At 43.2% G+C, this 13,294-nt stretch overlaps 1 long non-coding RNA gene across 1 annotated transcript in view; it reads right to left on the bottom strand.

The window, feature by feature from the left end:
• Window positions 1-481: 481 nt before the first annotated feature.
• LOC144238892 (uncharacterized) overlaps window positions 482-13,294 on the bottom strand; it is a 108,588-nt gene continuing 95,775 nt past the window's right edge. The window contains exon 6 of the long non-coding RNA XR_013337252.1: window positions 482-624. This is a non-coding gene — a long non-coding RNA (uncharacterized LOC144238892). The remainder of the gene's footprint in view (window positions 625-13,294) is intronic.

The raw sequence follows: 13,294 nt of genomic DNA, 5'->3' as shown, positions 1-13,294 counted from the left end.
TAGCTAGTAGGCTGGAAACTCAAACACAGGCTTGACCGAGTCTACACTGTTACTCAACCACTATGCTATGAGCCAGATACCATGCGGTCCTTAGTTTTCAGATGAGGGTCCTGGACACCCAGAACAGGAACACGAATTCTCTCTGAGTCCTCCATTTATTGGCTGTCAGGGTTGGAAACCAGTTCTCTGGACTCCTGGCCCCCCATCTCTCCCTTATATATGTCACCCTACTTCATGGATAGGAGGATACAGGTATAGGATGCTCCTGTGTCCTTCTGGAACTCTCCTGCTTTCCCTGTGTTTGCAAAAGGACAGTGGGTCCTTTTATTTAATTAAAAATTAAACTTTTATGTAAGCTGCTTTAAAAATGACATAGTTTCTGTTTTCCCAGACCTTCTCTTCTGGTCTCATTCTCTTGGGGCAATCTAAATTTTCAGAATTGCTCAGAAGCTTCTCTTTGAATGAACCATCACCCCCTAAATGTATTCCCCAAGAACTCTTTTGGATTCTTCGGATAACAGCTCTGCGAAGGGACTAGAGAAGGCACCATTCCACTTGCTCCGTTGTTAAGCCTTTGTCTCTTCAGAAAGCAGAATAAAACACATGTCCTGTCCATAATAGAACCTAAAAGAAGAAATAGTCAGATAAAAAAAATATGCCCAGATTCAAACTTAATTTTATTTGGCTTATTTTCAGCCAGCTCCTTGTGGTCTAGATATAGCCCCGGTAGATCCTTAAATAAATGGCCCCGATGTTTATTCCACACACCTGTCAAATATCTCATTAGGACTTACCAGATCAGGGTATCTCTGCTGGGGTCCCAAGAGCAAAGTGATGGATGAAATCTGCTCCTTATGTGTGTGTGTCTATGTCACTGTTTATTTACTTTCTGGACGAATTCATATTACAAGAAGATTCTGGAAGGGTTGTTAATTATCCCTGTAATCTAATTTATGGCCTCAGGCTCCTGATATGTTCTATATCTTAGATAATGTTAATTTTATTCTTTTGTGAGCTGAGTCTGGTGTTCGTGAAAAGCTATAAGATGTAATTTATTTCTCCCCACTTGCCTTCTAAATATTAACTCTATTGAAAAATGATTAAATAGATTATGTAAATCATGGTCATTGCATCCACTTTAAAGGTTAATCCTGCCATCATGTAGCCAGATAATTAACTTGAATTTGTTCCCAAGCACTAATTCTCAGGGAAGCCAAGGTGTAATGGGCTGCAGTGCCCTACTATGGATGTCACTGTCTGCTTGCCTGTGATAAAATTTGGAAGAAACAAATCCCAAAGCTTTGAGAACAAAAGTTCTTTGGGGCCATCGGAAGGCCCGGTGCATCATGGGATTAGAGCTACACTTTCTTCAGAATTTCAGGAGAGAGTTTTTACCGACCATCCTTCCCTTCTCCGAGTTTTCTCAAGTGTCACTTCCCTTCTTGGGAGGCCGGACCTGGATTGATTTTGAAAATTTTAGGACAGCCCTGCTGCTGCAGATAAAAAAACCTTAGCCATTTTCAGAACGTTCCAAGCCCGGAGAGGTCCTATCAGAGGATTTCGTAGCTTCACCTTTCCGACACCATGCTCTCCGCGTGAGCATGCCCACTGACCAGCCACCTTCACCTCCCTGCTAGGAGTCAGCCACCAGCCACGTGACTCTCTCCTCCCTCGCTGATAAAACTGGCCCCATGAATCCTCTCCATTGTTTCATGGGAAACCTACTGCTAACACCTCTTCTGACCCACTTCCTCAGTCAGAAGCTTGAAGCTTATTCAATTTTTCACGGGCTTTCTTCAAGAAAAGGAATAGAAAAGTACCAATTAAAACAAAATACAAACACGAATATGTATTTAGAATGGGAACAGAAAGCGCAATCGTTAAGTTTTAAAGAGCCACCAGATACCATAAGTATCATGAAAGTCATAAAAATAACAATACGGTCATTATTTAATCATCTGAAACACTTTATAATACATTCCCACCAATTTTTTGGCTGCCTACTCTTTGATCACTTCATATGGCAACAATTTTGCAATTTTTCTCTAGAAAGAAAAGCAAGATAATTTAGTCTTCCCTCTACCACAGATCATCAGAATTTGTTTCTTACATTTGCTAGTCAGATTGACGAAAAGATACCAACTGCATACACAGAAGTGCTTGCTGTTTATAGTAGCGCTTCAGGTTTGGGTTCTTCAAACGTAAGGTTTCTGATAAATTCTGGGGCGTCCAGGTGGTTCAGTTGGCTAAGTGGCAGACTCTTGATTTTGGCTCAGGTCATGATCTCACGGTTTGTGAATTTGAGCCCCATATTAGGCTCCATGCTCAGCATGGAGCCCTCTCTCTGTCTCTCTGCCCCTCCCCTGCTCATGTTCTCTGTGTCTCTCTCTCTCAAAATATATAAGTAAACATTAAAAATTTTCTGATAAATTTTATTTTGTGCGATTCTCATCAAAAAAGAAAAAACTGTAAGATGGGTTTATGGTTGTATGTGTCGCCTTACTGAGTCTATTCCTGACAGAGAACTTCTACTTTGATTTGGCATTGATCTGGCTCTGCTCATCTGATGATTAGAATTTTCCTAGACTAGCTCTGGCTCCACACATGTTAAAGCTGATTTCCTCTCCCGTGATTCAGATCCTTCCCTGCCCGTCACCAGAGAACTTGCTCCTGTCTTGGTGTGATCCCTGCGCTGCACCTTCTTGCTAAGTCAACACCCACATGGTAGGTATGTTCTAGAAGCCATTCCTATCTGGAATGACAGGCAATTCATGGAAATGACTGAAAGCCGTGTTAATATGTCCCATTAAACACAGACTAAATGTACCCCCAAGTCAAACTCCCTTTCGCCAGATCCCTAAAAGGACCTTGGACATTTCAGGACCGCTTGACATATGGGCACTTGGCCTACTTAGGGCAAAGGGGAAGTTGGAATAAAGAGAATCATCAACCTTAAGTAATTATAGTTAAAGCACATTTCCCCCCAATCTTACCAATCATATGATCATATGAATACCTTGTCAGTGCACTGTGTAGCCCCTTGGAAAAGGGCTTTGGGGAGTCAGGGGCCCTCAGCCTTCACCATCCCCATGTATCAGCCCCTATCTGCCCATAACATCTGCTGGTGCAGGGACTTCTCTTTCCTCTCCTGCCAAAGTCTTATCCTGGACTGGAGCCCAGAGCACTGGACTGTAGCTCTGTCTCCTTGGGGTCATTTCTTTTTGTCTCTTCTCTTGGGTTATTTCTCCCACCCTCCCCGGGCCCTTTTCCTCCTCTCTAAGGATCCAGAGAACACAGAAGTGTCCCTCAAATCTTTTACCTTCTCCTGAGCCAGATGGCCATGGCTTCACGCCCACACCATCCAAAATTGGCCAATGTCTCAGACAGAGTGACACCGCACCGACCCTGCATGGCAGTCACTGGAATGTTCTTGCAGGGTTCTGCTTCTCACAGGCCTAGAACCACCCTCCCCCCCTCTGCCAATTCAGTCTCAGGAAACTGCCCAGCGCCATTTGGGCTCCACCCATCTCTCCCCTCTCCACTAGTTTTAACTCATCTAAGAGGCTGGCTATTCAGCAAAACCCGCTAATTTTCCCTCATAGTCTTTCCCAACCCCCTTCACACAGGCAATGAGGGCCAAAAGATCTTTAAGCAAAATATTTTAAACTTTACTCCTATTCCTGCTTTTGTGCCCTAAGAGATCATGTCTTTTCTCCTGGATTTTTCTGTCTGCAGACTTGCTCTGGTCTTAACCAGTGTCTTCAAAATTGCACCCATTCTTGGAGAAAGTAGAACAGAGTGCAAAACGCATAACGTTGGAGGCAATAGTCGCAAGGAATCCAACCTGTCATTGCTTGGCTGTGTGTCCTCGGGTAAGTTACATAGCATCTCTGAGCATCAGCTTCATGGAAATAATAGCAGCTGTGAGAATCCCACACAATATGTGCAAAACTCATAAAACACCACCTGGTGGTTAGTAGTTGATCATGAAATGCTGTTGAGGGTGGTGACAATGCTCAAATCTCAGTGTTGCTTGGGGGGGCGGGTAGTGCTGTCCTCACATTGCTCTTTCTCCTAGGTAACTTAAAAAAATTTTTTTGATGTTTATTTATTTTTGAGAGAGTAAGAGAGACAGAGCATGAGCGGCAGAGGGGCAGAGAGAGAGGGAGACACAGTATCCGAAGCAGGATCCAGGCTCTGAGCTAGCTGTCTGTACAGAGCCCAACACTGGGGCTTGAACCCACAAACTGGGAGATCATGACCTGAGCCAAAGTCAGACGCTTAACTGACTGAGACACCCAGGTGCTCCATCTCCTAGGTAACTTTTAGAGGCAGAATCCCACAGCCCAGTATGCCCACCCCTCTCCCTCCTTTCAGTTCTGTGAAAAGTATAAAATACTTTTCTGGTCCTGTGTGTGCAAAGACAGCAACAATATCTACAGATTGAAATCGGAAAACGTTCTGGAGCCAGGATGGCAGGCAGAGTCTTGTCAGTTCAGCCAAAGAGAACTGTACTCTGACTACATGGAATAAATATTCTCTTCCCTCAGGTTTAAAAATTATTTTTGGGAACGGGCCCACCGGTGACAGCAAAAATATCAGCGCTGTCTGCTGGGCAAGGTGGAATGTTCTTCACATCTTGTTTCACAGGAAATGTCCTTGAGATTCAAACGGAGCCAGCCTGTTCTTATTTGCTTTTGCTCTTGGTAAACCCAGTTTTTCCCTCCCAAATTCACACGATGTGCAGATAGGACACTAAATTTATTCCGTCAAAGTAATTTCTTTCCTTTTTGACTCTGTCGTGTTATCTACCTTTGCAGGAACCAGACATTCTTTCACCGTAGTGCTTCCTGTCTGCCCCTCCCCCCCCCCCCCCCCCCCATTGCCTAAGTTGCCCTCACTTGTGCACCTGTGTGTCCACTCTGGCTTCATTCTGTGCCCACCTCACGCGGGGTGCTTCTCCCTCTGCTGTGGCTTTTGCAGCTGTTCTCTCATTAAAAAAAAAAAAAGTTTATTCGTTTGTTTATTTATTTATAGTAATCTCTACCCACAAAGTGGGGGTCGAACTCACGACCCCAAGGTTGAGTCACGTGCTCTTCCGACGGAGCCAGCTGGGCACCCCAACTGTTCTCTTTGTGTCCCCCTGCCATCCTGACCTCTTGCCCCCGGCCCCGCAGAACACACACGGGATGTAGTAGATGGTAGGCACGCGTGGAGGCACATGTGGAGGACCAGGAAAGCTGAATGTGCTAGAATGCCACGGCAGACCCTGAGGTCTGCAGATTTTACAGAAGTCTAGCGTACAGACGGAAAAGTGCACAGACTGTAAGTCCACAGCTCAGTGATTTTCACGACAGGAGCACAGCTGTGTAACCAGTATCCAGACCAAGAAATGGAACATTAGAACACTGCTAGGACTCCAGACCCCTCTCCCTCGTGACCTTCTCCAGTCCTTACCCCCCTTCTCCCAGGAGTAACCTATCCTGACTTTTAGACCATAGTTTTGCCTCCTATTGAGCTTGACATTAATAGAATCATAGAATGTATACTTTTCTGAGTCTTGCTTTCTTCCCCTAGGTTTGTGATATTTACCCATGTTGCCCATTTCTTTAAAGATTTTAATTTTTTTTTAAAGTAATCTCTACACCCAACATGGGACTCGAACCCACAACCGCAAGATCTAGGGTCTCATGCTCTACAGACTGAGCCAACCAGGTATCCATCGTTGCTCATTCTCACTGCAGTACACCCTTCTGTTGTTTGTAGATGCTGGCATTTGTTCATCCATTCTGCAGTAAATGGATATTTCCACTGTTTTCAGCTTGGAGCTATGAGCTTTCTTTCACATACCAGTTGGTGAATAGATGGGCCCTTTTCTGTTGGATACATGCTTGTAGGTGGTGCCGTCGCCTCAGGGGGTAAACGTCTTGGCTTTTAATGAGGCTATTTGGATAACCGGGAATATTTGGAGGCAGTCTGAAAAGCCTTGGTAACCTGGTGACTTGTGGAACAATAGTTTTATCTCATTTTGTGCTGTGAACGGAATTGTCCTCCCAAATTTATACACTGAAGCCCTAACCGCAATGTGGTTGTGTTTGAAGATGAGACTTTTAGAAGGTAATTAAGTGAGGTCATCTGGGTTGGATCCTAATCTGGTGTGACTGGTGAGAACCCTCTCTCTCTCCTTCTCTCTCTCTCTCTCTCTCTCTCTTTCTCTCTCTCCACACACCCTGAGAAAAGGCCATGTGAGCACACAGTGAGAGGGCAGCCACCTACAATCCAGGAAGAGAGCTCTTACCAGAGACAGACCCAGCTGGACCTTGATCTGGGACATCTAGCCCTCAAAACTGTAGGAGGATAAATTTCTACTGTTTAAGCCACTTAGCCTGTGATATTCTGTTGTAACAGCCCAAGCAGATGAAGGCATTGTGTTCTATTTTATTTTTTGAAATTGGAAAAATATCACCTTAGCATTGCTAGTAATTTTCTGTTATTTTCAGAGCATTCTTTCTTTGAGGAAATAACTAGAAGGGGCCCCTTGGTCACAGGCATCTAAAGCAATCACCTGCCTCTTGTTTGGGGAGACCCTGATGTCACCATCACTGCCTTCGAAGCCCTTCACATGAGATACGGGTTCTGTGTATACTCAGGGGGCCTGGGATGTTGTTTGTATTTCCTCTAAATTTATTTTCATTTTTAGTAGGATATAATTAAGTTACAGCACTGTATAGCTTTAAGGCGTGCAATGATGTGACTTATATATATTGTGAAATAATTATGATTAAGTTTAGTTAACGTCCATCATCTCAAATAGATACGAAGAAAAAAGGAAAAACAACGTTTTTTCTTGAGGCACCTGGGTGGCTCAGTCGGTTAAGCGTCTGACTTTGGCTCAGGTCATGATCTCACTATTGGTGGGTTTGAGCCCCGTGTCAGGCTCTGTGCTGACAGCTCAGAGCTTGGAGCCTGCTTTGGATTCTGTGCCTCCCTCTCTCTGCCCCTCCCCTGCTCGTGCTCTATCTCTGTCTCTCAAAAATAAATGAATATTTTTAAAAAAATTAAAAAAATTTTTTTTCCTTGTGATGAGGACTCTTGGGATCTACTCTTAACGACTTCCAAATAGTCTTCCCTCTAAATTTGAATTGAGGGTGGCTGGACCCTCAAAATTGCCTGATCTTGGGAGATGGGTGAAGCTCTTTGTTCAAGAGGAGCTCAGAAGGGACTAGCTCCTAGGTGGCCTTCTCTGTGTCACCTACTGTTGTAAGCACTTCAGATGGAGGATCTCACTGAGTTAGCACAGAAATCTTTCAAGGCAGGTATTATTATTATCTTCATTTTATAGACGAGGAAACCAATGCACCGTTGGCTTTAATAACTTGTTCCAAATCATGTAGCTAGAAAGTTGCAGAGCCCAGATTCAAGCTCAGTGTGATTTTCGAGTCTGACACCACCATCCTACACTCACACATACACACTCGGACACAGGAAGGAATGCAGACCCGGTCTCTCTGCTGATGTTGGAAGGAAAGATCGTAAAAATGCCGAGGTTTGGACATGACAGGTGGATAAGTCAGCTGGTGGCCCGCATGATGTGCTGGTTATTCTCCTTCTGCTCTGCTTCTTTCTCAACCCATTCTCTCCGTTCTCACTCTGGGCCACTGGTCCCTGTAGACTGCATCCCGGGAGCTCCTTGCTGACTGGCTTCCAGATGGGTTTGGTGCAGGCAGACAGCGGAGGGGCACCAGAGAGGAGAACAAGGGAAAATGGAAAATTGCCTCATCCTTTCAGCTCCTTACAGATTACTGACCCGTGACCACCTTCAGCTCTCATGGGCTCTGGTTAACTCTATTTCCTCCTTATGTCTCTAGCCTTAGTGGTGGCAAATGGCTTCCGGAGTCAGTTGTTTCTGTATATCTTCATTCTGTTTTCTCACCCTCAATCCTGGCCACATATCCGTAGAGAGTTTTTAAAAAAATCTCTTTGAACCACCTGAGTGAATTCTGTGTCTTCTCAGATCCCTGAATAATACACGTGATTTTAGTTACCACCAAACAAGTCAAACTTTGGCAAATGTGTGGTCAACAATTGTGATGGTCTTCTCTTGGTCCTGGGAGCAAGATCACTATCAATCTTCTTTGGGCTTCAGATTCTTCTCTGGGGCCAGGGAAAGTTTTCAGTATAGACTCTAAGAAAGACAGCCGGGGGCCCCTTTGGTGAGCAGTTATCTGGTCCCTGTAGCATGGTGACAAAGTAGAGAGAAATACTAAGAATAGGGAAGGCCAATAGCAAATTCCCAGTAAAGGGTCATGGCCAGTGGGCTCAAATCAAATTGAGTTCAGATTGGTTAATAGTGACCCAAAGATTGGGAAAAGTTACACTGTTTCCTATTCTAACTAATTTTATCAGTAGCTTATTATTTTGCCTCACCCTTTTCCCCCACCAAAAATAAACCAGAACACAAAAATAATGGAAAAGGTGCTCCAAGCTTAAGGTTCAGCCAAACAAACAAACAAACAAACAAACAAACAAAAAACCCAAAACGTTAGGGACATCAGTGTGATCTGTTACAGTTTGAGTTCATAGTTGTCATCACGGACTGCAGGACAAGAGGAATTCTGCCCAGGTCTGTCCTCTGCATAAGCCATGGTGTTTTCCTGCCTGCCCTCTCTTTTTTCCTATTGGAACTGTTTTATGTTCTCTAAAAGATCTGTGCCTCTTCCAATTGAGAGTTCTCACTGCCTCTGCCATGGGGACAGGTGCACAGCCCAGTCCGGATGATTAGATTATTTGGGGGCCAGCGAGTGTCTCAGGGCGGACTCAAGGTTAATCAGGATCTTTTATTGATGTAGATATTGGGAGAGAAGCTAGGAGGGCCGTGTAAGCTCAGAGCTCTCTCCAGCCATCTTGCTGTGACGAGGAGAAAGTCTTTCAGACAAAAAAACCAAACAGAGAGATGGAAAGAGAGAGTGCCCGTCTTATTCTTCCAGTCTCTGAACTCAGCATGCCTGTAGGCCACTCTGCACTCTCATTTACATGGGCCAATGATTTCATCTTTTAAAAAAAGAGCTAGTGGTTGTGTTTCTGTCCCCGTACAGTGAAAAGGTCTTGACTAATTCTCTTGACCTCAAGAATGACTAGTGTCAGTCAATACAAGAAAGTATTTGTTTTTTCCTTAAAGAAGAGGGCTCTTGCTCTCTTACCTGTTGCAATAGGGAACACCTCCTTCTATTGATCCCTCTAAATCTCTCCTGTAGCAATTTAACTAGGCTTCCTTTGTTCTTTTCTCAGGGAGTGTGCAGAATAGCAGGTTACCATGTTCCTCAAAATAACCTTAGTATACACTGAGACAATTGATGGGTTACTTTGAAGCCAGGCTCCTCCAGGCTAAGAAATTCTAGTAGCTTAAGTGTATCTCAAAGATCTTTTCTAAAGCACATTTCTCTTTGCATCGCAGAAGTTTGCAACTTTTCATTTGATCTGGAAAGGTGGGGGGAGGGAGTTCTAGAAACTAGAGATTTTTATTGGGAAACAAAAATTGCTCCAACCATAAACAAATCCTATTGCTATAATTTCAACATGAAATAAATGTTGAAGTACATAAGGTACAAAAAATTTCAGGGAGAAAAAACATAAATATGTGTACCTATAAATCACTTTTGGGTTCAGTTTAAAAGCAGAGAGCAGTTTTCTCGGGAGGCAGTGAGTGGTTTGGCCATCCCTTCCATGTGTTGCTGTCTGTGAGAAGAAGGGGGTAAGGGAACCTTTGATGTTTGTAAGGTGGAGGCTTTAAGTAGCTCATCATTGCCCTGCCCGAGTCTTTATCCTCAAAACCAGAATCGGTGGTTCCTGGTCCCTGTGAAAACAAGCTTTTAGAGAATTAGGCTAAAGGGACCAGAATTTCTGGGACTGTGTCTCATACCAGGAAGCCTTAATTAAAGAGTGGGAGGTATAGATTTCCTTAAAGAAAGACCTTTGTTAAAGCTCTATTTTTAACCTTAATGAATGTGCTATTAATTAAAAAGCCTTTGGATAAGCCCCAAGGACTTGCCATGACTATATTGCCTTCTCCATTTAACCTAGGAGCATGACACAAAATGCTTTAAATAGAAAACTTGTTACATTTAAAGATAACTTTCTCTTGGTAAAATAATGTTCCGAATAATTAACTTTCAATTTGCTTTAATTACTTTTAAACATATATACATTTTCAAGAGTCCAGATAGCACACTGTGCTCTAGGGAATCATGGGGCCGGGGAGGGGGAGGTGGGGACGTGGTCCCGGAGATGAGCTGTTCTGTCTCCAGCAACAGTCTCGTGCATGTGTTCACAAATGAACCATTGAACAAAAACTCAACCCACCTCTTTTCTGTCACTCCTTCTCTTTCTCTGGCTCCTAAACATGTTCGATCATAGGTTTTGGTCTTTTAATGAATTTAATTACTACCACTTGCAGAAAGAACAGGATCTATTCTTCATTAGCTGAACTATTTTGAAGCAAATAAAACATTGAGAAAAGTGGTTTGCATCCCTGTCTGCACATGAACATTACCTGCAGCACTTTAAAAAATTACCTGTATCCTGGTTCTACCCCCAGAGGTTCTGATTTAATGGGAGTAGGAGGGAGGGCAGGAGCTATTAGTAGTTCTTACAGCCCCTCGCCGTTGTAACGGGCAGTCAAGGCTGGATTCACTGATTCAGAGACTGAAGGAAAGCGCACCACCACCAGTTCAAAAGCAACTCCCTACAAATCAGTATGGCTTCCTGGAAAGAACATGGGATTCAGAGTTGAGGATTCTAACCCTACCTCTACTCTGTCCACCGTTTGGACTTGCTTATGTACTTGGCATCTTTATGCATCATCTCTTCATTGGTGAAACTGGGATAATTATGCCCATTTTACAGAGTTGTTTTGAGGAAAAGAAATACCTAGCACACGGGGGATCTTCCGTAGCAGGAACAGTTATTAATGTAACATGTAATTCTGCCTGAAAAATATTTTTCTCCCTGCTCCCCTTGTTTACTTCCGCTGTGCTGATGGGAATCCAAGTCCATCCCATTCCTGGAAAACCTGAATTCCCTGAATGTCCATGGGCGGCCCCAAAAGCTATACAGAAGTCGCAGTCTTGGGATTTAGAAATCCTGACACCTATTACTTCCAAGCTGAAACGAGTCTGAAGATCTGAGTCTGGGTTTTTCACAAACAACTATGTTACTGCGCCTGTTACTGGAAATGTTATCACCCAGCTCTAGGCCCCTGCATTTTTGATTGGTAAAATGGGCTTGGATTAGAAGATCTATTCCATTCTCTTCCAATAACATAAATCTATAAGCTTTAAAGAGCCTTCAAGACTCAACTCGGATAAGCTTGCAAATATTTTTACCTGCCTAAAGGAGAAAATAATGCCTGAGCACTGTCTGCAATAAAGGGGTCCCATGAAGACATGGACTCTGGAAAACTCATTCTTTTGCAATGAGGAGTAGAAAGGGACCTCATCCTGACTTTGGGCTTGTGGGGGGTGGGGGTGGGGGGGCAGCGTGCCCAATCAGTCTCCATGAGAATAAGTTCTCGGGATTGACCTTAGGGTTTTATTTCTTATTGAGTCCCTAGGAGATATGGAATAAATTTGCCCATGCAAAACTGAAAGTGAAATTGTCAGGCTGGGTGGACCTTAGACACTCTCTAGGTCAAAGGTTTGCACACTGTGTATGCCAATGTCAGGAATGCTACAGGTCATCTGATCACGGGGCCACACTCTCAAGACCCCTTCTCTAGGTCTTAGGAAAAAAACTCCTGTGATGCTAAGAATCACATAGAACACTTGTGAAAAATAGGGGCACCTGGGCGGCTCAGTTGGTTAAGCATCCGACTTTGGCTCAGGTCATGATCTCACAGTTCGTGGGTTCGGGCCCTGTGTCGGGCTCTGTGCTGACAGCTCAGAGCCTGGAGCCTGCTTCAGAGCATGTGTCTCCCTCTCTCTCTGCCCCTCCCTGGCTTGTGCTCTGTTTTTCTCTGTCTCTCAAAAATAAAAAAATGATAAAAAAAATTCAAAGCAATCTGTAGATTTAATGTAATCCCTATCAAAATAACAACAGCATTTTTCACAGAACTATAATAAGCAATCCTAAAATTTGTATGAAACCACACAAAAACTCAACCCCCAAAAGCCATAGCAATCATTAAAAAGAACAAAACTGGAGTTATAACAATCCCAGGTTTCAAGATATACTATAAAGCTATAGTGATCAAAATAATATAGTACTGTCATAAAAATAGACACATACATCAATGGAACAGAATAGAGAACCCAGAAATAGACCTATGATTGTGAGGTCAATCTTTGGCAAAGAGGGCAAGAACATGCAATGGGAAAAAGAGTCTCTTCAACAAATGGTGCTGGAAAAACTGGACAGCTACATGCAAAAGAATGAAACTGGACCACTTTATTATACCATTCACAAAAATAAATTCAAAACGGGTTAAGGGCCTAAATATGAGTCCCCAAACCATAAAAATCCTAGAAGATAGCACAGGCAACAATTTCTTGGACATTGGTAGTAGCAACATTTCTCTAAATGTGTCTCCTGAGACAAGGGAAACAAAAGCAAATATAAATTATTGAGACTACAGCAAAATAAAAATCTTCTGCACAGCAAGGGAGATCATTAACAAAACTAAAAGGCAACCTACTGATGAGAGAAGATATTTCCAAATGACATATCCAGTAAAGGGTTAGTATCCAAGATACATATAAGAACTTACACAACTCAACACCACAACTAAATAATCCAATTAAAAATTGGGCAGAAGACTTGAATAGACATTCTCCAAAGAAGACATATAGATGGTCAACAATCACATGAAAAGATTCTCAACATCACTCTTTATCAGGGAAATACAAGTCAAAACCACAATGAACTATCACTTCACACTTGTTGGAATGGCTAGAATTAACAACTCAGGCAACAGCAGCTGTTGACCTGGATGTGGAGAAAGAGGAACCCTTTTGCACCGCTGGTGGGAATGCAAACTGGTGCAGCCACTCTGGAAAACAGTGTGAAAGTTCCTCAAAATAATTGAAACTAGAACTACCCTACGGCCCAGCAATTGCACTACTAGGTAATCTATCCAATGGATACAAAAATGCTGAAATGAAGGGGCACATGCACCCCAATGTTTATAGCAGCACTATCAGCAATAGCCAAAGTATGGAAGCAACTCAAGTGTCCACTGATAGATGAATGGATAGAGAAGATATGGCATATATACAATGGAATATTACTCAGCCATAAAACT

This window comes from Crocuta crocuta, unplaced genomic scaffold (assembly GCF_008692635.1).
Source record: "Crocuta crocuta isolate KB4526 unplaced genomic scaffold, BGI_CrCroc_1.0 scaffold140, whole genome shotgun sequence".
Taxonomy (NCBI): domain Eukaryota; kingdom Metazoa; phylum Chordata; class Mammalia; order Carnivora; family Hyaenidae; genus Crocuta; species Crocuta crocuta.
Note: the sequence above shows the minus strand (reverse complement) of the source record. Positions and strands in the feature narration are given on the sequence as shown.